At 37.0% G+C, this 22,898-nt stretch overlaps 1 protein-coding gene across 7 annotated transcripts in view; it reads right to left on the bottom strand.

The window, feature by feature from the left end:
* Positions 1 to 22,898, bottom strand: part of LOC150103584 (uncharacterized) — a 242,367-nt gene that overhangs the window by 107,937 nt on the left and 111,532 nt on the right. For all 7 annotated transcript variants that reach the window (XM_090398303.1, XM_090398302.1, XM_090398304.1 and 4 more), the window contains one exon: positions 6,436 to 6,572. The gene's annotated coding sequence lies outside the window, so the exon portion shown is untranslated. The remainder of the gene's footprint in view (positions 1 to 6,435; positions 6,573 to 22,898) is intronic.

Raw genomic sequence — 22,898 nt, 5'->3', positions numbered from 1 at the left:
TTTCTAACCTCTGCCAGGTCAGGTCTAACTCCCAACCATCCTGTTTCTTCAAAATAACTAAACATTCGTCACAGAGCACACGGAGACAATGGATCTTGTTGATATTTGTTCAGGTGAATAAATTTGCGGAGTGTAGCAACGGCATTGCAATTGTCAAGGTAGTACAGTTTCACATGCAAAGCACATTGGGGCAAGAACAGTGCCACCACCGTAGACAGTATTAACAACCAGAATGAAGGGGAAAATCTCATGTCCATCTTTTAAAACTTTCCAGGTACCTGCCAAGTTGCGTGATATGCAAATTCCATATATTTAGTGTTTACAAAGCCCTGGTGGCGAATTTTGGAACTACTTTTCCCCTCAGATATTGCTTCCGCACGATACATAATATATTCTCGCCAAGTTTTACAGCATTTGGATCACTGTATGCCACTCTACAAGGCCTTAACAGGGATACTTAAATTTTATTCAACCTGTACATTACTATACTTTTGTATTTATGACACTGTACTTATGCTGATAGTGTTTCTGATGTTTTCCTCCAAATTTCTCACTTCAACTTTAGAAGCTAAATACCACACTTTTCACACTACTCTTATTCTTGCTTCTTTAAATGGCTCTACAGCCCAAATCGAGTTTTGGCAGCCTGGATTTGATTCCTCCAACCTTGTCATCAATCTAGGATTCTACTTCTCCAGTTTAGACACAACAATACGATGCTGATATCTTGACTAATGGTACCTATCCATCTCGTTCTTAGTCTAAAATTTTTATAATTTATAGTCTTAAAAATTCTATCATTTTCCACATGAAAAAATATCCTGCCCAGTGCAACTTTTTGAAGTGATTATACTAGATTATTGTCCTCACAACAGTAACAATTCAGAAACAAATTTCATCCATTTTCTATTACATTTTTGGTTCAATTTTTAGGTATATAAGAAACATAAATGTCTATATAATCTAATACTTTGGTATTAGAATGGACAGACACTATCAATCCATTTTGGATGGACAGTTAGTGCATCCTTCACTATTCTAATGCAAAAAACTCAGGTGTAATACTTATCTGCTTCATATGGATTTCTTGCTTAATAAGGTTGCACATTCATTTCAGTCCCATCTTATAAGTACCAGATTATGTGGAAGGACTATTGTGAAAATAAGAATGAGAAGAATTGTGAAATATATAAAACGCAGGACAGAAAACTTATGAATGCTGTAGGGAAATTAATTTCGAGTATAAAAAGAAATTGGCTACACAAGCTAAAGATAAAGATCTTATTGCAATGCTGCAAGTAAAAGAAAGAATGAATGTGGAAGAATAACTTTACTAAAGGGGAGGTTATATCTGAGTTGGATAAAGAGAATGGATAAGCAATATGTTGGACGTTGCTAAGGTATTTGAATGGATAACACATGAAAGGTTGTTGCATAAACAAGAGAATATGGGATTGGAATATAAGCTATTAGCTTGGATTAGTGGGTAGCTGATGGATAGGTATCAGAAAGTAGTATGCAGGGAATGTGAATCTGATGGATTTAAGGTGACCAGTAGTATGCCTCAGGGATCAATCATTGGACCATTCTTGTTTAATCTATATATACATATATTAATTAGACTGGAAAGGGCCTCACAGGAGATCTTCAATTGTTGATAGTGATGTAAAGATAGGCAGGGAAATCAGCGATGCTACTGATATGCAGAATTTACAGGGCGATTTGAATAGGCTGTAACTGTGGGCAAAGGACAATGATTGTTAATTCAATGTTAATAAATATAAAGTTATGCACTCTTTTTCTTCTTTTCAGTCATTTTCTGTCCACTGCTGGATGAAGGCTTCCTCCAGTTCCTTCCACCTTTCTCTGTTCTTGGCGATGGTCTGACCAATTTTTCCCAACAAAATTTGACAATTCATCACTCCACCTTCTTTTTTAGGACGTCCTTGGCCTCGCTTCCCTTCTTTTGGAATCCAGTTTGTTAGTAGAGTAGTCCATCGCTCATCTTCTCTTCTGAATAGATATGTCCAGCACATTTCCATTTTAGTTGCTTATGGTAAAGAATGATGTCAAGATACAATCTGGCTTTTTCCAGGTGTTTCGCTTCTTATCTTTTAATGTGATGCCTAGCATCAGCCTTTCCATTTTTCTTTGAGTTGTTACAAGTTTATTTGTCAGTGATCTTGGAGTTATGGTGGATAAGAAGTTGAAGTTCAAGGATCACGTAGCAAAACAAATACAACTCACAGGATAATTGCTATGATCAAACAAACAAAGTCATTGCAAGTCATTTTGACTTTTCATAAAGCTTGATCTCACTGCAACTGCATAGGTTCAGAGGGGGGTAAAGAATCTGTGAAAAAACTGGAAAGGACAGTTACAAAGATGATATTGGGATTATGGAATGTTGATTATGAGGATAGATTGAGAGTATGTAGACTGCAGACACTGGTAAACAGAAGAGGGGTGATATGACAGAATATATAAATTCTAAGAGGACGTTATGGGATATGAGTTGAAAGTTTTTATTATATGGAAGGTGGGGAGGGCACAAGGAGGATTCCATGGAAGTTAAGTTTGAGTGTGGTTAAGAAAAAGGTAACATCTAAATTTTTTTTCTCTCATGGAACTGTGAGTAGAATGGTTTGCCTGTTGAGTGCATCTAGTGTGAATAAGTTTATGAGAAAGTTTGATAACTGATATGGGAAATGTATAGCATCCCTTGTCGAGTCCTTGACTATCTAGAGGTCTGATAGTAATAGTGATAATAACAACACACACACACACACACACACACACACAAAATACTTGGAAAGACTTCAACAGACACCCCCATAGGCAAGGTGCTTCTTGCCATGCAATGAGTCACGTTTATAGCTGGTATAAATCGGAGGAATGTGATGCTCCCAATCAACGCAATTGTGTCTGGGTGAAATGGCTGCAAGGGAACTGACAAAGTTTGAAAGTTTTGAAACCATGCAGCAAGAAATCAACAGACACCATGATAAACTACAGTCATAGGTCAACAGCATGATAAACTACAACTATGCATCAACAAAAGAACTTAGCAAGCAATTCCAAACAGAAAAATGACTGGTTGTACAAAATCAAGATACAAATGCAAATTTGGTTATGTTAACAGAAATCTGTATAGTAAAGTACATCAAATCAGAATTCTCAATGAGAAGTATTAGAAGACAATGGTTTCATTATCAAACTTCTGACATGTACCTTCAGTGGGTGTAGGATATAGGCTGCCTACAAATGCCTGTTTGTGCACCACATGGATAGAACTTTAGTCACCCAAGTGTTTCATCAAGTGTTGTGTGTGTGTGTGTGTGTGTGTGTGTGTGTGTGTGTGTGTGTGTGTGTGTGTGTGTGTGTGTGTGTGTGTGTGTGTTACAAGTGTTATTTGTACTCTCTGAAGATGCCTTCCAATATTTCATGATATTGGAAGACATCTTCATATTGAAAGCATTAAAATTAGTTTTTAATAATTTCCTAATGCTGTCAATACTCCATTAAACCTCCAACATGATATCCTCCTAGCACTTAAGCCTGTTTATCATGTATATGAACGCATTATGAAGGAAAGTGGAATTAGGTCCAATATCAAAGTTGGAGATGTTAATCTTGGCTCTTTATGCAGAAGATGCTAAACTCAATGAATATAATCATCTGCAGATTCCTTAACAAATTTAATAACTGTTGCATGTTGCAAAAAATTTGACACAAAAAATCAGCAATAAAAAAGAAAGCTTATGAAAATAGGCAAGAACAAATTAACTGTATCTTGAATTGAGAACCTATAAAAGAAAGAAAACATTCCAGCTCTTTTGGCACAAATTTTAGTGAAGATGGTAATTTAAAATATAACAGAATAAGCAAAGATGCTATGGTGGGGAGTCAAATGAATAAATTTATATGGAATAAGACAGAAATTAGTCAAAACTAAACTAGCCCATACGTTCTGAACAAAATTAGAGAAGTGAGGAGACAGCCTCAATTTTAATCATATTAAAAATGAAGATATTACAAAAGAGTTTGTTAAAAAAAATTATATGTTTTACTTAAAGGTAAATACACACAAGCATTTTTTACAATGGCATCTTTTATTACATTTAAATTAAAAATTCAGAAAATGTTGGGCATATTTTTAGTATAAATAACTATAATAGTAACAATAAACAATGTTAGCAGTATAAGTAATCAATACTGATTACACACCATGTTGGAAGTTTAATGGAGTATAAACAGAACTGGAATAGGATTAAAATACGAGGTGGTAAATTACTTTATTTATCTAAGTTTACACATTATCACCTTCAAAAGAGTCCCCTTGCATATCAATACAGTGCTCTTGCCACTTCTGGAATGTGTCCTGGAAGTCTTCTTTTCTAACCATGTCAAGCACCTTCTGCGATTCGCGCTGGATCTCCGCAATGGTGTTAAAACGGTGACCTTTGGGCTGGATCTTCATCTTCGGGAATAGGGCGAAGTCTGCAGGAGCCAAATATGGCGAATAGGGTGGGTGCAGAAGTGAGATCATGTTGTTTCTGGCGAAAACTCACATGTGAGGAGAGCTCGGTGACAGGGTGCATTGTTGTCGTGGAGCATCCAGTTTTTCGCGCGCCACAGATCTAGTCGCTTTTGCCAAATGTCCTCCCTCAGATGCCTTAATCCTGGCAGTAGAACTCGCTATTGACAGTCTGGCCCCTGAGGATGAATTCTTGATGCACAATGCCTTGAATGTCGAAAAAGATGATCAGAATGCACTTGGTCGAGCTGCGGACCTGCCTTGCCTTTTTCGGTAGTGGAGATGATGGGCTTTTCTACTGTGAAGACTGCTGCTTCATCTCAGGGTCATACCCGTACACCCAGTTTCGTCACCAGTAATGATCCTCGACATGAAGGATGGGTCATCCATGACACGTTGACGGAGTTCTTGGCAAACTTTGATGTGGTGTTCCTTCTGCTCCTGGGTCAGCAGCCTGGGAACAAACTTGGCAGCAACACGCCACATGTTCAAATCACAGATGCGGATTGCCTGGACTGTTCTGTACAACACAAAGACAATGGCAGCAATGTTGTAGAGTGTTCTCCGACGATCCTCATGCACAAGTTGCCAAACAGTTTCGACATTTTTTGGGGTTGAGCTTGTTGAAGGTCTTCCTGATCTCTCATCGTCTTCCAGTGATGTTCTTCCACTCTTGAAGCATGGGTGCCACTCAAAACACCTCGAACGACTCATTGCAGCATCGCTGTAAACTTGCCGAATCATGTCTAATGTCTCTCTGTGGCAGATTTGCCCAGTTTCATGCAGAATTTCACGTTTGATCTTTGTTCTAACTTGCTCCAGGATGAAATCACAGATATAATAACACAGGTGGTCAGAATAGCATCAGTTGCATAGCTCCCGATGCCTTTTGGCACACTGACTTATGAAGGTAAGTGTTCCCTGCGACTGTGCATGCAGCAGATGGCCTTGTGCTGCCATCTGTTGGAGTGTTACAAAGCTAGTCTCTAAACTTTTTGATACCACCTCATATTTTATTCTTCCTGTATTTTGTCTCAGTCACAGACATATCTTTAGGAATGTATAATCCCTAAACATCTGTAACACAAACACACACAAAACTGAGTGAAATACATGGATGAAAGACTAGAGTCCTAATTAGAAGGGATGCACTCTATGGATGCCTATAAGAGGATTCAGTTGTAGAACAGCAGCTTGACAGATTAATGAAAAAGGTTTCCCATATTTTGGGAAGTTTCTTGCATTCATATTTATTTAAATTAGGCTGATTTCTGTGGAGAGCTGCAGATTTAAAAAACAGTTTTCTTTTCTAAATATGCCATAAGGTAGCAAGGTGGTGTTTATCCATTTAATCCTATGAAGAGTATCCAATGCAATTCAGTAGTAAGTAGCCAATCCAAAAAAGCTCCATCACAACAAATTTAGAAAAGGAAGACCATTTTTAGAATCTACAGCTGTTCTCAGATATCAGCCTAATTTAAATAAATACAGATGCAAGGAACTTCCCAAACATGGGAAACTTCAATCCTTCGAGATCCCATTTTACAACCAAGGCCTGACCTCCTATAGGCACCCCCTCCTAGTTAAGATGCTAGTCTTACATCCATGTTTCACTCAGTTTTGTGTTGCCTGTGTATTGTGTTTCGTGTTAGATTGTGCTTCCTGAAGGTGTCTCTGTGGCTGAGATGAAATATTAGAAGAATTGCAATAGTATTTAATCTTTTCTCAGTGAAGTTTATACTCCATTAAACCTGCAGCATGATGTCCTCCATCAGCATTTAAGCCTTAACACACGGATTGTGATTATGCACATTGTTTCAAAACCAGTGTTTGACTTATATAAAGATGCCTTTAAGATAAATAATAATCTAGAACATACTACTAGAAATTGCACTTACCAGGAACTGTGCAACTTAAAACTTCAGGCGGCCAAAAAAACAGTAACAAAGCCAAGCCGCAACGGTCTTTTCAAGTATATTGAGGCTGATAACATATGGATATCTTCTTGATGCAACGATGAAGTTTTATGTGATAGCTAAGAGAAAAAAACAAATTAATTTCAAAAAACATTCTTCCCAACAGCAAAACAAATAAGCAAAGTTTAATTATATAAACATTACCAGACTGGATGGCCAAGCATTAGCATCTCTTCTCTCCTACCCTCAAATCCCACTAAAGCAGGGATATGCGTAAATATATTTTCGTGATAGATGATTTTCATAATCAGTGTGAGACCTTAGCACATTCATGGTGCTAACATGTAATAAATTTACAACCCTTTGTGGATAGCTTTCAGATTAAAATAAAAGACCTAGCATAATGATAAAAAGATGCATTTCACAATAGCATTTGTTATCCAGCTTTTTTTAATAGCAATTTTGCACAAGGTTGTTCAAACCTACAGCACATTATCACCACAGACATATAGAAAGTGAGGAGAAAGAAGAAACTTGATAACATTGGATTGGAGGTTCTGTAGACTAGACTTAGAAAAAGGCATAAAATTAAATGTTGTTCTAAAGGAACAGCACCACTAAAGAGAAAATGAAGAAAAATTTGCTTTGTAAGTTTGGGTGCTGCTGCATATGTTTTAACACATTTAGAATGGAGAACTACAACTAATGCTGATTCCAATTAAACATGACCACAGAAATGTCATGAAGAAAAAAACTGTAGTGAAATGATCATAGATGGATCATTAATAAATCTAATTGTTCTCATCTAAGTGAGAGAGAGATCTGGGTAACTCATGCAGGCACCCTTCCAAAAGTGAGTCAAGTACTAAATGGTTGTAATGCTTTCTGATTTATACAGTTATTGTCAGAGTTGCACCTATGGGCCTATTTGACTTCAAATTTAAACAACATAGCAACAATAACACACAGACTCTCCATAGCATGGTCAATGATAAATTATACAAAAGTATAACACAACAGCTCTCTTCAAGGCAGAAACTTGGATCTTAAAAAAGAAGCAGAGGAAACTATTGGCTTGTGAAATGAAATGCTTCATGAAAATAAATAGAACATAATATAAATGCATAAGTGCTGCAAAAATTGAACATCCCTAAATGCTAACAACTCACCTAACTCAATTCTTAGCATAGTTAAAAAACATCAACTCTGTTGATTTGGTCACACTGTGTGAATGGAACCGGACAGACTTCCTTACCTACAAGAACCAGAGGCAGACCAAGATTAACATGACATAAAGTCCTCAGAACTGTACTGGACTTTCAAAGCTGTTGGCACATGAAAGAGCTTGCTTTGGATAGAGAATTGTGGAAGACACTTATCCACTTCATCCGTTATCAGTTTTTTTTTTTAAAACTAACTCATTATCTGGCATCTATCCAACAAATTGGAAGCAAGCTTTTACACAGTGTATTTGTTCAACCCTGATAATAAGTATATAGATGAATGGTGAGACAAAATAAATCCAACAGAAGTTTTTACATTTTTTTAAACGTACCTAATGAAATTTTATTTTATAAAAAATAAAATATGAACATAGCTGCAAATATATGTTCCTGTTGGTTTTTCTGGAGATATTTGCCAAGAGAATTAAAAGAATAAAATAGTAAACTTATGTAACAAAAACAGTGTAAAGCTATAATTGGAACTATACTGCTAATTTTTAATGCGACTTCCAAGTAGCAAAAGATCGTAAACCTCTGGTACATAAGCAGGGTGGATGGACTAAGGAATACTTTTCTATTTTGATTAATTTTATATATCAAATATAGGAGCCTCATGAAATTTTTGGACAATATATGTATTTTTATTTAGTCTTTACTTCAGAAACTATGCTCAACATTTTTTCAACAACTTTTTCAAGTCACTTCAGTCCTAAGCAGAGTGGTGGTTTCACAGGTGAGAAATTCATCTCTCACTTAAATTTAAACAATCACAAACATCCATGCCTATGGTGAGTTTCGAACTGGTAGTCTACTCGTTGACGAGAAGTGTAATGTTATGTTGGAGGCTTAATGGATTTTTTTACAACACTCAAAAAGAATTAAATTAGAATTTAATACTTCCTATATTTCGTCCTAGTCACTAGGACATCTATGGGGATTACAAAAACAATTAATGTAACATGCACACAAAAACTTACAATAATAACCTACACACAGCATATAAGCCCTACGGCAAACTAGCTACCCTTATCCGTTCTACGAAAGATCAGCTCCCTCCTCTCTCTCTGCCTGGAGTTTACAAAGTACCCTGTTCCTGTAAGCTTGCGTACTTTGGACAGACAGGCAGATCAGCATCCATCCGACTGGAGGAACACAAGTCGTACATCGTTAAACACAACTATGGCCATTCAGGCTTGGCTGACCATGTTTTGGACACTACCCACAGAGTATCATGGAAGAAAACCACCATGCTCCACCACAGCAAATTCAAGAAAGAGAGACTTTACTTAGAAGCAGCAGCAGCAGCTCTCAGAAACCAACCAAATCTTAACAAATACGGTTGCATTAAGCTTCCGAAGATTTGGGAAACACTCATCACCAGAGGTCCCACCTTACATTCCAGGCCACCTACTACTGCCCTTAGAGGGCGCTCCACCTAGATAGGACTTTAGTGTCACCCACGTGGTTGGGCTTAGTGTGCATGTTACATTAATTGTTTTTGTAATCCCCCGTAGATGTCCTAGTGACTAGGACGAAATATAGGAAGTATTAAATTCTAATTTAATTTCTTTTTGAGTGTTGTAAAAAATCCATTAAACCTCCAACATAATGTCCTCACAGCACTTAAGCCTCTACACAAGAGAAGTGTAATGGTTGGAGATATGCTAACAATGCCAGAGTTTACTTTTCAATTATTTTACTTCCTTCTAAGTATTAAATATAATACTTTAGCTAGGAAGAATTAAATTTCACCTTTTATTAAACAAGCTGAATTTAATGAAAATCTGCACATGTGAAAGTGAAGTTTTAGTGCAGGATACACACTAGAAATCTGTTATTTCAATGGTTAGTTTCGATATTATGCCTTTCATTACAATAATATGACTGGAGAACTGTTTTGAAATCTCATCTGATTCTATTTTACTTTACTTCACCTCGTTTTTGGAGGCAAGTAAAGTGAAATGTATGTGTGTGTAAGAGATAAATGACTAAATCTGTGAGAAAGGGGTCAATCAGATTGCTTTCTTCTGGATAGCTATTGTACATTTATTGGGGTGTTTCAGGTGCACAAGCTAATGTGTGATTAATATTCCAAAGATGGGGGGGATGGATTTGGATTTATGGAATGTTGGCCATGTGGGAAGTAGTGTTTTAACAGAAAAGCATCAAGTTTTGTAGAGATAAAAAGCTATAGCTGAGATGTGTTTATTTCAAAAGTTAGATGTGCAAGTTAAATCAAGAAGAGAAATTTGATCCTGTTCACAGATTTTCAAGATTAAGGGAAAGTCAAGTGAGATTTTCCTTCTAAGAGATAAAGAATTGTCTTTTGGTACCCATTATCCTTGCCCCACTGAAAAGAACAACAATTAAGTCACTGGTTATAGAAAATTCATAACCAGGGTTGTAATGAAGTGTACCATCATTATAGCTATGGGGAAAAAAAAATTACATTGTTATTATTATTCAGGCCTCCAATGAGTCGAAAGACCCATCGTGGCAGGTCCTTCCTAAGAACATAAAGTCTGTCAAGACTCATCGAGGGGAGATCCCCCCCCCCCCTAAGAAACACAAAGTCTATCATACCACTCCTTAAACTCATTGACCATTCTCGCTCTCACCACTCCACCAGGCAATGCATTCCACGGTTCAACCACCCTCCATGCAAAGAAACCACTCCTCACCCTCTTGCTCACAGTTTCCTTTCGTAACTTCCAGGGATGGCCTCTTGTCATCACTCCTTCCTGATGTTCAACCAAGCGAAAGAACTCCCCAGTGTCAACCCTGTAACCACCTCTCAACAGTTTAAAAGTCTCAATCACATCACCTCGCCTTCTTCTATCCACCAAACTCTGCAGTCCACATTCCCTCAGCCGATCCTTGTAACTATCCTTCTACAGTCCTGAAACCATCTTTGTATCCTTTCCACAGTTAATTTATCCCCTTCAAATCCTGGAGACCAAATATGAGAACAATAGTCCAAGTGTGGTCTATTCAGAGACTTATACAACACAACCCTCTTATCTCTGCAGGTCAGTGTCCTTCTCATAATTGCAGCAATCCTCTGTGTTACCTACACCACTTTTGCAATATGTCCCCTAAACTTCAGGTTTCTATCAACCATAAACCCCAGATCTCTTGTCTCCTCTACTTCCTCCAACATAACTACTCCCATAGAGTATGCTGCATGCCATCGATGTTTCCCAAACCTCAAGACCTTACATTCTGCTGCATTAAACTGACACCCCCATTCATTTGCCCATCTATCTAGCTTATTCAAATCCTCTTGCAGGGCTACCACATCTGCACTATTACTAATAATCCTTTCTAGCTTTGCATCATCCACAAACAACTGAATATCCCCTTGCAATGTCATTGATATAAAGGTTAAACAATATAGGTCCTAGTACTGAGCCCTGTGGGACCCCACTTTTAACCCTCTGCCTCCTTGAAACTGCTCCACCATACACAACTCTCTGATACCTATCAGACAGCCAATCCTGAATCCAGTTGACCAATCTGACATCCAGACCCATGTGCTGCAACTTAAATATCAGCTTATCATGTGGCACCCTGTCAAATGCCTTTGCTAAGTCTAAGAAAATTGCAGTATATGCCTTTCCCTCATCTAATGTTCATGTAACTTTATTATAAAAGGCTAGCATATTGCTAAAACAAGAGCGCCCTTCCACAAATCCATGTTGACTCTCACAGATAACATTACCCTCATCTACCCAATGTTGTATACGGTCCCTCACTACTTTCTCCAAGATCTTAACAACTACTAATGACACACAGACTGGCCTATAATTAGACACTTCCAGTCTGTTACCACTCTTATGCAATGGCACTATCTTACCTTCCTTCCATTCCCTGGGCACCTTTGCCAAAGCCAGACTTTCATTGAAAAGCCACGTTAAAGGCACTGTCAGTTCCCTGGCACATTCTCTCAAAACTCGTGGTGAAATACCATCCAGTCCCAAAGCTTTACTGACATCCAGAGTACTCAGTATCTGAAGCACACTCTCCTCCTGTACCTCTAAACCTCGAACCAGCCTAATCCCTCTAGCATTAAAACTGACTCCTCTAGGATGAAATACTCAATGAAGTGTTCATTGAACAATTCCACTATGTCGTCTGCATCAGTCACTCTATTCCCAATTTTATCCCACAATATCATTCTTCCACAGTCATTTCTCCTCCTACTGGCCACATAGCTAAAAAATTCCCTAGGATTTTCTTTGGATCTTAGGGCCAATCTCCTCTCATATTCCAGTTTCGCTTTCCGTACCACATTAGTCACTCTTCTGGCCTGTGTCTTATATTCTTCATGCATCCTCTCTTCACCTGTCTCCTTATATCTCTTCCATAGCCTCTTTTTCGCATGCAATTCCTGTTTAATATTGTTTGTCATCCACTTTACTCCAAATTGTGTCCTCTTCTTCACTCGTGTTATACAACTTACCATTGCTGCTAACAAATATTCTTTCACAATTTCCCACGCACTAATGATATCCCAGTCTTCCAATTCCTCCCTCCATGAAACTTCCCGAAGTTGACGTCTAAGACTATTATAATCACCTGCTTTATAATTCCACATAAGTTCCCGTCTCTTTGATACTCCTGCATGTCTATTCATTTTCCAAGTCAAAACCATATGGTCACTCTCTCTCCAACTGGTGGGAGAGATGTCATCTCAGTTATTATCAACTCTTCTGATGCTATAACCAAATCCAAAACTCTTGATCCTCTTGTTCCCTCTGTTACATGTTACCTAAGACATTTATTCCTCAAGAATTCTAGAAATTCCATCCCCCTATTGCTACATGCATCTTCCTCTCTCACATCAGTGAGAGAAGGTCACTGAAGTAAGGTAGAGAGTGGTAGAAGTATAGAAAACAGGGGATAGTCCAGCATTAGAAGAGAAATCTAAGAAGACATCAACCATGACACACAACAACCAAAGAGGAAGTGACCACCAAACTACAAAGGATAGAAGGGAAACAAGATAATAGTTTGCTGCATAGGTATCAGTACCATACAAGTTCACCAAAAGCTTTCCATGGTGTTTAAAATTTTCGTTCTGATTGATGCTTTTTTTTTATGCATGTTCTGCATAACTGACTACCATCATTCCTCTGATTTTTTTTTAAATCTGATGAACAAGAACAAACCCTAAAACACACCCGAACTCAACATCAGAGTTCAAGATTGATACTACCAACATAAGAAGCATGAATGGCAAACAAATGGGGCTAGATGAGGAATTGGAGAGGTACCAGATCGACATAACATGGGTGACTGAAACAAAAAAGACAAAAACAGGTGAGATCCTTCTACGCAACAAACAGAAAATATTATATTCAGCCAATGACAATCAAGGAAAACAAGGAGTAGCCATAATATTCAACACTAAATACGAGGCTAATCTTCTTGAATGACAAGTAATATCAAGTAGAGTGATGTTGGCAAATATCAGAATGGGGAACTGGACAATGAGACTTAAAAGGTTTTACTAAGGTAGAAGTGGAGGAAATATTTGAGGCTTTAGAGAAAGCAACAGACAGAATGAAACAGGAAAAGTTGGTCCTTGTTGAGGATCTAAATAGCAGAGCAGGAAATGATTGTCAGACACAAAAATATTTTGGTAAAATTTGGAGAAAAGAGCAAAGCTAATAATAATGACAAATATCTGTTGGATTTCTGCTCAGGTAATTACATGGACTGGTTATTACTAACACAATGTTCCAACATAAAAATGTGAACAAATTCACATGGAGAGAAGAGGCAAGGAATAAGAAAAGTCTCATTGACCACATTATTGTTGACAATCATGTTTTCCCCCTAGTGCAGGATACCAGTGTACAGACAATTTGAAATTGGAAGTGATCACAATTTAGTCTTGAGCAGGATAAATTGAATTTCATATTGAAAAGAATAACATGTAAGTAAGTTTTAAAGTGAATAAAAGTTCAGCAGCTCTCAGATGTGAACTGTAAACTAAAATGCACAAACATTAATGAAGAAAAATTTAAGTTTGAGAACAGGAACCAAAGCCTGGAGATTCAGTAGCAAGCCCTGAAGAAAACACTTAGTGATTCAGCTATAGAGGCATGTGGTGAGGTTGTCTGCAAGGATAGAAAAATCAGAACTCCACAGTGGACACAGGAAGTTAAAGATGGCAGTGAAGAAAAAGAAGAAAGCATATCAAAAGTTCTTGGCAAATAAGTCAGCTTGTGCTCTTAGAGAATACAGAGACAAATGTAACAAAGCTAAAAACTGTAAAACTAGCTAAACAAAACTCATGGTAAGAACAAAAAATAAACATCAAGAAGTTGGCAAGATATTCTGGAGGTTGTTGAATAAGCTCAGAAATATAGGAACGAGTGCTGTAAACGGAATTAGAGATGATATAGTACACCTACAGATATGAGACCCTTTGACACTTCTGCACATGTCAAAAGAAGGAGAATCCATTCCGATAATAGGGTAATCAATCCATATTGTGGGATGAGTTGTTTATTATTACACATCGGAAAATTAACTTCTCTTTTATGATCATTGTAGTTTTTAAAGTGGTAACTATTTTACTTGTATAACAATTGGAAAATTTTACGTATAAAATTTCGCGTGTTGGTGACCAATTCGTACATCGTCTTATTTCTTATACCCCCCCGACATGAATTGACTCTTCTTGGCAGTCTTCCAACCTCTCGCTTATGTGGTTGGACTATAAAGGTGACATGAAAACTGGAGAAAAAGATATCCTTGATGCATGAAGTAATTACTTTGAAAAATTGATAAATAAAATAAGGAGTGACAGCACAGTGGTAAAAAACACTGACCAGGCTTGCAATCAGGAATACATATTCATACTTGAAGTAGAAAAAACCATCAAAAGCCTGAAATGTGGAAAGGCTGCTGGAGTAGATGATATTCGACCAGAAATGCTCAAACATGGAGGTATGTCTTACAGTGGCTGCACCATAGTTCAGAAGGCCTGGACAGAGGGACGAATTCCTGATGATTGGAGTAGGGCTCTCATAGTACCCATATATATAAAAAGGGAATAAAACTGAATGAGAGAATTAGAGATATTTCTCTACTGAGTGTTCCTGGTAAGATTTATGCAAGTATACTTGAGAAACAGTTGAGAAGGATTGTGAAAGGGAAGCTTGGTAAAGAACAAGCTGGATTCAGGTCAAATAGAGATTGTAAGGATCAGATTTTCACTTTACGACAAATAGTTGAGAAATCATGGGAATATAATAAACATCTATATTTAAGTGTTTATTTGAGTTGTAAGTCGGCAGTTAGAATTGGAGGAAGTACAGGAAGATGGTTTAATGTTAAATCTGGTGTGAGACAAGGATGTACATTATCCCCTCTGTTATTCATTATCTACGTGGGCTGTTCAATAAGTAATAAAACTAATTTTACTGTGGTGAAACCACTCATCACAATATTAATTTCTGTAGAATAAAGAAATGTTGCTGTATGTATTAACAAAAGAGGTTGATAGATGGCGTATACGGGCTGATGTGCCAGAGTGTCACGTGACTAAATGCAAGTGCTCATCGGCGCACCTATGAGGTGCGATCAGTCTTCGAAATGGAAGCGTCCTCGGAACAGCGATTAAATTTCGTGTGCATTTGCAAAAATCGGCATCGGACACTTTTAGCATGATACGCGAAGCTTTCCACAATGAAGCAATGTCGAGGGCAAGTGTTTTTCGCTGGCATAAAACTTTTAAGGAAGGAAGGCAAAATGTGGAAGATCTTGAACGTGAAGACCTTCAACGTCCATCACAGAGACAATGATCAACACAGCAGCGATTATCATCAAGCACGTCAAAAGGAAGCATCCATTGCTGAAGAATGGCTTCTTATTGCATCACGATAATGCAAGGCCACATATTGCTGGTTGTGTAGTGGACGTTTTGCAGAAGAACAACACAGAAATCCTACCACACCCTTCATACAGTCCCGATCTCGCATTGTACGATCACATTATGAAGGAAAGCTTTATTAAACCTGATATCAAAAATGGAGATGTTAATGTCAGCTCTTTGCTTTTTGTGAACGATGTTATACTTCTAAATAAATCCGCTACAAGATTCCCTGAATAAATTGAAGAATTGATGTAATGGTCAGCAATAACAAGACACAATGAAAATGGGCAGAAGCATTGAAAATATCAACTGCATTATGAATGGAGAACCTGTAGAACAACTAAAACATTTCAGCTACTCAGGCACGATTTTTAGTGAAGATGATAAATTAAATATGGAAATTGACAACAGAATCAACAAAGCTGGTATGGTAGGAAGTCAAATGAATAAATTTATATGGAATAAGAGAGAAATTAGTCAAAATCAAAATACTAAACTAGCTGTACACAAGACACTGTTAAAATTTTCATGCTAAGGTTGTTACAACCACTATCCAATTTAGTTAAGAGAATCCTGGAAACGTTTATCAGATGTGTTTAGGAGTATGTCATCATACACAGAAAGCAGAGAGAGCTGTTTGATATCTCTGATTCTAATACCAGGTAATGTCACTCTTTCATGATGCAATCCATACAGATGATAAATAAGAGTGGAGATAATGCGTATTCTAGTCTTACTCCTGATTTTACATTAAACCATCTTCCTGTATTTCCTTCAATTCTAACTGCTGACTTACAACTTAAACAGACTATATAATGTTCCATTTACCCCATATAAATGTAGTATTTTGAAAAGCTTTTCTCTGGGCACTCTGCCATGTGTCTTCTCCTGATCTATAAAACTAAGTACAGAGTCTTCATATTCGCATGAGATCTCAACTATCAGTCATAACATAATAATCCGATCTTGACAACCTCCACTTGGTCTGAACCCAGCTTGTTCTTCTCCAAGTTTCTCTTCCACAATTTTTCTCAGCCTCTCTTCAAGCATCTTACATTCAGTTTTATTCCCTTTTATGTGGAAACTATATGAGCTCTACTCCAATCATCTAGATTTCAACCTTTTCACAAGGCCCTCTGAATCATACAGCGCCACCACTACGAAACTTTTATACCACCATATTTCTGTTCTATTATCACCAATTCAAGGTGCAATTCCACATTTCATGCTTTCAATGGCTTTTTCTATATCCAATATTGATATATACTCCTGTTGCATTCCTAATGAAAATTTTCTACTACTCTTCTGTTGTTGATTGTTTTGTTTAAGAGCCTTTCAAAGTTATTACTGCATACATCTAGGATATCCTTATCTTCAATTTTCATGTCATCTTTATCTTTGATTACTTTTACAGTATTCTTCATTTCTAAGCTGTCTCAATAGTGTCTGCAACATTGACACTTTTTTGATATTTATCTTCTATATTCTTACTGAAGCCTTCCTATGACTTTTGTTTAGCTACATAGCTTAGCTCTCTTAGATTTTTCTCCATATTCTTTTAGGACACGTCCTTTAACTTCTTGTTTCCACCATGGTGTTCTTATTTTTCTATCCTTGAAGATAACTCCTAATGAAACAATCCATGTTTTCTTCAGAGTTTGCCATTGAGATTCAAGGTTGTTGTTGCCCATTTCATTTTTTATTATTATTATTATTGTTCTGGGCAACTCCAAGGAGTCGACAGACTCATCGAGGGAGGCCCTAACACCATGTCAAGAACAACTATTCGACATTCACACAGTATCCATCATACCTTGCCTTGAACTCATTCACGGTCGTAGCACCCACAACAGACTCCGGAAGCTTATTCCACTCATTCACTACTCTCCAAGTAAAAAACCTAGCTCTAACACCCTTGTCAACCACACTCTTGCCCAGCTTCCATTCATGGCCCCTAGTCCTCCCACCACCAGTCATATTTTCAAAAATATCTTCTGGATCAATCTTATAGAAACCCTTCAGTAATTTGAATGTCTCAATCATATCACCCCTCCTTCGCCTATCGACCAAAAAAAGTTCTTCTAGTCGGCAACTAGATTTGAACGCCTTTCGCACGACGAAAGGCGTTCGAATGCTGTAGAGTGCAAACGCCACTTCTACTGAGCTACACAGGCTCCAAAAAAAAAAAAAAAAAAAAAAAAATTTTCATGATTTCAATCTTTATTGTTTACAGCTACTACTCACAAGAAAAGTGCAACCCACAGAAACAAGATATTTTACATCAACCTTAGACACAATCACAAACTTTATACAATGGAAATATTTCGTTTATAGTCACATGGTGCCAACAGTTTAACATCTGGCAGTATAATTACGGTAATTCTGCAAAATGCTTCATTCCGCTAACGAAATAGCTATATTTAACAGTTTCATAATTACCTAAAATCTTATAGCTATAAGTAAGAAATATGATATGACAGAAATGTATTGCATTTCTTTGATATCATATTTATCTTGAAATAGGACTTGATAAATATCCTGCTTGTTCTTTGCTCGTCAATGAACTTTAAAAGTAACTCATTGGTGTTATCCACAATTTAACATTCGACTATTATCAGGAGAGAAAAAAGATGCTACACTCGCCAAGAAAAAAAAAAAAAAATTATAGATTTACTGTTTTTTCTTCAATAATGTTTGTATAGTCGGGTCTACTGTTTATCTGTAAAAGCTGCTCAACTTTCTTACTGTTATTTTCAATGTGATATTCATTTCATCCTATTTAAAATTAAGTAATGTATTTCAAATCCTCTGTACTCTCTTGCAACCCGAAACAGCATGACAATAACGCTACCAATAATGATACAGTGAATGAGCTAGTTGATGGAAGTTTTTTCACTTGGCTATGCTACCAATTATATTATTATATATTTGGTTTAATCCTTTATCCAAGTGTAAGCAAACAAAATTTGCACCTGAAGTATTTACAGGGCTGGGGCAACTCATAGCAAAGGTGGTATAACTTCTCATCACTTGCCTTAGTATCCCATAAAAAGCACATCTTCTTGCGAACATGTACAATGCTATGCATTAAGTGAAAGGTCACTACCCAGACTAGTTTCGATCTTTATTGATGTCTCTTCATATTGACCCTTCCCTTAATGCATAGCATTGTACATGTCCACAAGGAGATGTGCTTTACATTATGGGATACTAAGGCAAGTGATAAGAAGTTATACCACCTTTTCCACGAGTCCCAGTCCTGAAAATACTTCAGGTTTTGCCTGAAGTATTTTTTTTGCTTACACTTGGATAAAGGATTAAACCAAATATATAATTGGTAGCATAGCCAAGTGAAAAAACTTCCATCAACTATCTCTAATCCAGAGAATTTTAATAATAAGGTGTGACACCTTTTGGCAACTGATATAGGAAAATATGACTTCTGCATTACTTCAACCTTAGTATCACTTCTGGGTCTAGTTCCCACTGAAGAGACCTCAATAAAGGTCAAACCGGTCTGGGTAGTGACCCTTCCCTTAATGCATAGCATTATACATGTCTGCAAAGAGATATACTTTGCATTATGGGATACTAAGGCAAGTGATGAGAAGTTATACCACCTTTGCCACGAGTTGCCCCAGTCCTGAAAATACTTCAGGTGCAAACTTTGTTTGCTTACACTTGGATAAAGGATTAAACCAAATATATAATTGGTAGTGAATGAGCCTCCCCCCCCCCCTTTTCTGTTGGAACATGGTGTTAGTAATGTTAGTATATGCCTGGTGGGATTCATTTCCTACTCTGCTATTAGATTTCCACCAAAGATCTTTTTCCATTTTCTGTATGTCAGATGACTGCTCTAATGACTTGAAACATCCCTCCACTTCTTCCTTAGGAGAACCTTCTGTGGGACCATAGAAAAAATACTTTACATTGTGCTCTTTCACATTTTGACATTTTCCCATATAATTCTACTTTAAACTGTCTTCCAATCAAGAAATTTATCTTCATGTTAGGTGTTGAATGATATCGCTACCTCTTCTTTCCTTGATTGTTATTGCCTGAATATAACATCCTATACTTATTTAGTAAGATCTCACCTGTTATTGATTTCTTTGTCTCAGCAATGCCAATTATGTCACAGAGTACTTTTCCAGTTCTGCAAAATAAGAATCTTAATTCATCAAAACAAAGAATTTTGGAAAAAGAGGAGGGAAAAAAAAAAAAAAAAAACACAACACAAGATGCAATAAAACAATCTTTGCAGAAAACAAAGAAACCTAATAAGAGAATACAGAAATAACAGACCGGTGGCATCAAAAAGAAAACTTACTACTCAGTTAAAAAATAAAATCACATTTAAATGTAGAGAAGCAAAATAAAACAATCAAAAATATGTCAGAATGCAGATTGATCGTAAGGCAATAGTGTATAGAAAAAAAATAATAAAAAATTCAATAGCAACATAACCTACGATTCATTGAACACGTTTTTGCAATGTTGAAAGAAATAAAAAAAAGTTTGATAAATATCAGGAGACATCAAAATATTAATGATGGTTAAAGAAAGTTATGAAAAGTTCTGGAAGAGACAGTAAAAAGCATTATTTACTGAAGTTATTCAAGTCATAAGTTCTAGAAAAATTCATAATGACTAGTTCTTGGGAATAGTAATTCCCATACATAAAAATGGCTGTAAGAAATGTGCAAACTATAGGATCAATAATTCTATAGTTTGAGGATTACAATCCACACTATTACAATTATCTGAATTTATGTGGGGAAAAAAACATATCTTTATTGCTGTTTTTACAGACTTTAAACAAGCATTTAACTCAATAAACAGAAATAAATTTTTGAAATTTTAAAAGCAAAAAATAAGACGAAAAAATATTCAGTATTGTTATAGTGGTATAAAAATACCTGCAACAATAAAAGTTGGAACAGTTGAAACTTCTGAACATTCAAAAAAGAGAGACGATATTTGTTTCAGGTGAGCCTGGAGAAGAGCCATTCCGAAAAATTACATCATATAAAAAATGCAGATGATATAATATTATTTACAAATAATAAGGAAATTTTAAAATATATGATTGAAAACCTACATAAAAATGGCAAGGGTTTATGCAATGCAGATAAATTCAATAAAACAAAAATAATGATAACAGAAGTGGAAAATAAATGAGAATATTATAAATTTAATTATTACATTCAATTATAAAGGACCTATTAAATAGGGAATAAATTCATGATGGTCCAACATAACCAAAAGTTATAAATATTCGGAAAAATACATCTCTCTATCTCTAAAACACTTAAAATCAAAGTGTACAGCTCAAAAGGTATTTCCCTCATCTTTCTTTATGCTACTATGCTGTGGTTATTAAACTGAAGGAAGAACTAAATTTGACAAGCTTTGAAAACAAGTGCTTCAGGTTAATAAATAAACAGCATGGACTGAAATTTGCATGCAATTGGTGGATTCCAGTTAAAATTTTTAGTTTAGTATGATAAATAGTATATCGTTATACACGATTCACCTGTTTTGCAGACAGTACCAACGTACTCATCATAATTTAAAACTATCCATATATACAGATTTTTTCTAGACAGGCTCTATTCATTGTAATTGCCAAAACATTAAATGAGCTGCAAAACTTGAAAAAGCATATTACGGGGGGGGGCTTCTACTTCCATACCTCAGCCACCACTCAACACTGTAGTCAACCTCTCGTCGGCAGTTTTAAAGCCTGAAGCACTCACAGCACTTTCACGTGGTCACAATTTCGCCCTAGCTCCTAAAAGGATACCTGCTGAAGAAATCATGATCCAAATAGAGCGTGGAATTCGCAACCTGCCTAACCATATCGCCAACAACGTGAGACTGGATGTAGTCGGTGTTCTCACCAAAGCCAAACCTCCAAAATCCAACTTATCCAAAAACGAATATACAGCCCTACAAGAATTGAAAAACAACAAAAAAATAGTAATCACCTAAGCTGATAAGGGAAGCGCCACTGTGGTACTCAATCAAAAAGACTACAAAGGTAAGCTAAATTCTTTAGTACTAGACCGTACTACTTACCTCCCCATTGAATATAATCCGACCAGCTCTCAGATTAGAACTATCCACAGACTCCTTAAGAAAGTCACTTCTTGGCCTGTGGAAGTCACCAACAAACTTAAACCTTATAACTCTAGACTCCCCGATTATATGGACTTCCAAAAATACATAAACAAAATGTGCCATTACGTCCCATAGTGGATAGCATTGATTCCCCCACATATAAATTAGCCAAAATGCTCACACACTACACTGGCAACACACCATCACACACAAAAAACTCAGCCCACTTTAAAGCCAGCATAGAAAACCTCACACTCCAACACACTGACATAATTGTTTTGACGTCAGTTTTGACGTCTCCTCCCTATTCACTAATGTCCCACTCAAAGAAACCCTTGAGCTCATCCAAGCCAAGTTTCCTCCCGATATCTCAGCCCTATTTCAGTTCACAATGAACTCAGGCTATTTCGTTTGGCAAGGAAAGTTCTACAAACAGATAGAGGGGACAGCCATGGGTTCACCACTTTCCCCACCCTTGGCCAATTTCTTTATGGAGACATTTGAAGAGAAAGCCTTAAACTCTGCCCCATAAAAACCCACTATTTGGCTTTGTTATGTGGATGATGTGTTTGCTATTTGGCCACATGGCTCAGACACACTCCACTCCTTCCTAGCACACTTAAACAACCAACACCCCAGAGTCCAGTTCACCTTAGAAAAAGAGGAAAACAACACCCTCCCCTTCCTAGACACTTTAATCACCCGCCAGCTTGATGGATCTTTGGTTTTCTCTGTTTACAGAAAACCCACCCACACTGGCAGATACATTCACCAGCAATCCCCCCCTCACAACAATATGGGATGATAAAAACACTATATAACAGGGCAAAATTAATCTGCTCAGATGACAAGGCCCTGACTACTGAACTAAACCACATCCTCAACACTTTCTTAGCCAATGACTATAACCCCCAAAAAATCCAAAAAATACTAAAACCTGTAAACCACAACCCCCCTTCCCAATAAAGATTACACCAAGTTTATCACCATCCCCTACATCCAGGGCACCTCTGAGAAAATAACCAATATCCTCAAAAAATATGACCTTACTTCCTGTTACAGACCATATAAAAAGTTGGCATCCCTTATCTGCTCTACCAAAGACCAACCACTTCCCCTAGACCTACCTGGTGTATACCAGGTCCCTTGCAGCTGCAAATTGTCCTACTTTGGCCAAACAGGCAGAACAACAAATATCAGGATTTCAG

The sequence above is a fragment of the Typopeltis vanoorti genome, chromosome 9 (assembly GCF_054136105.1).
Source record: "Typopeltis vanoorti isolate ZY-2024b chromosome 9, IOZ_Tvanoo_1.0, whole genome shotgun sequence".
Lineage (NCBI taxonomy): Eukaryota > Metazoa > Arthropoda > Arachnida > Uropygi > Thelyphonidae > Typopeltis > Typopeltis vanoorti.
This window is presented reverse-complemented; position numbering and strand designations above follow the sequence as displayed.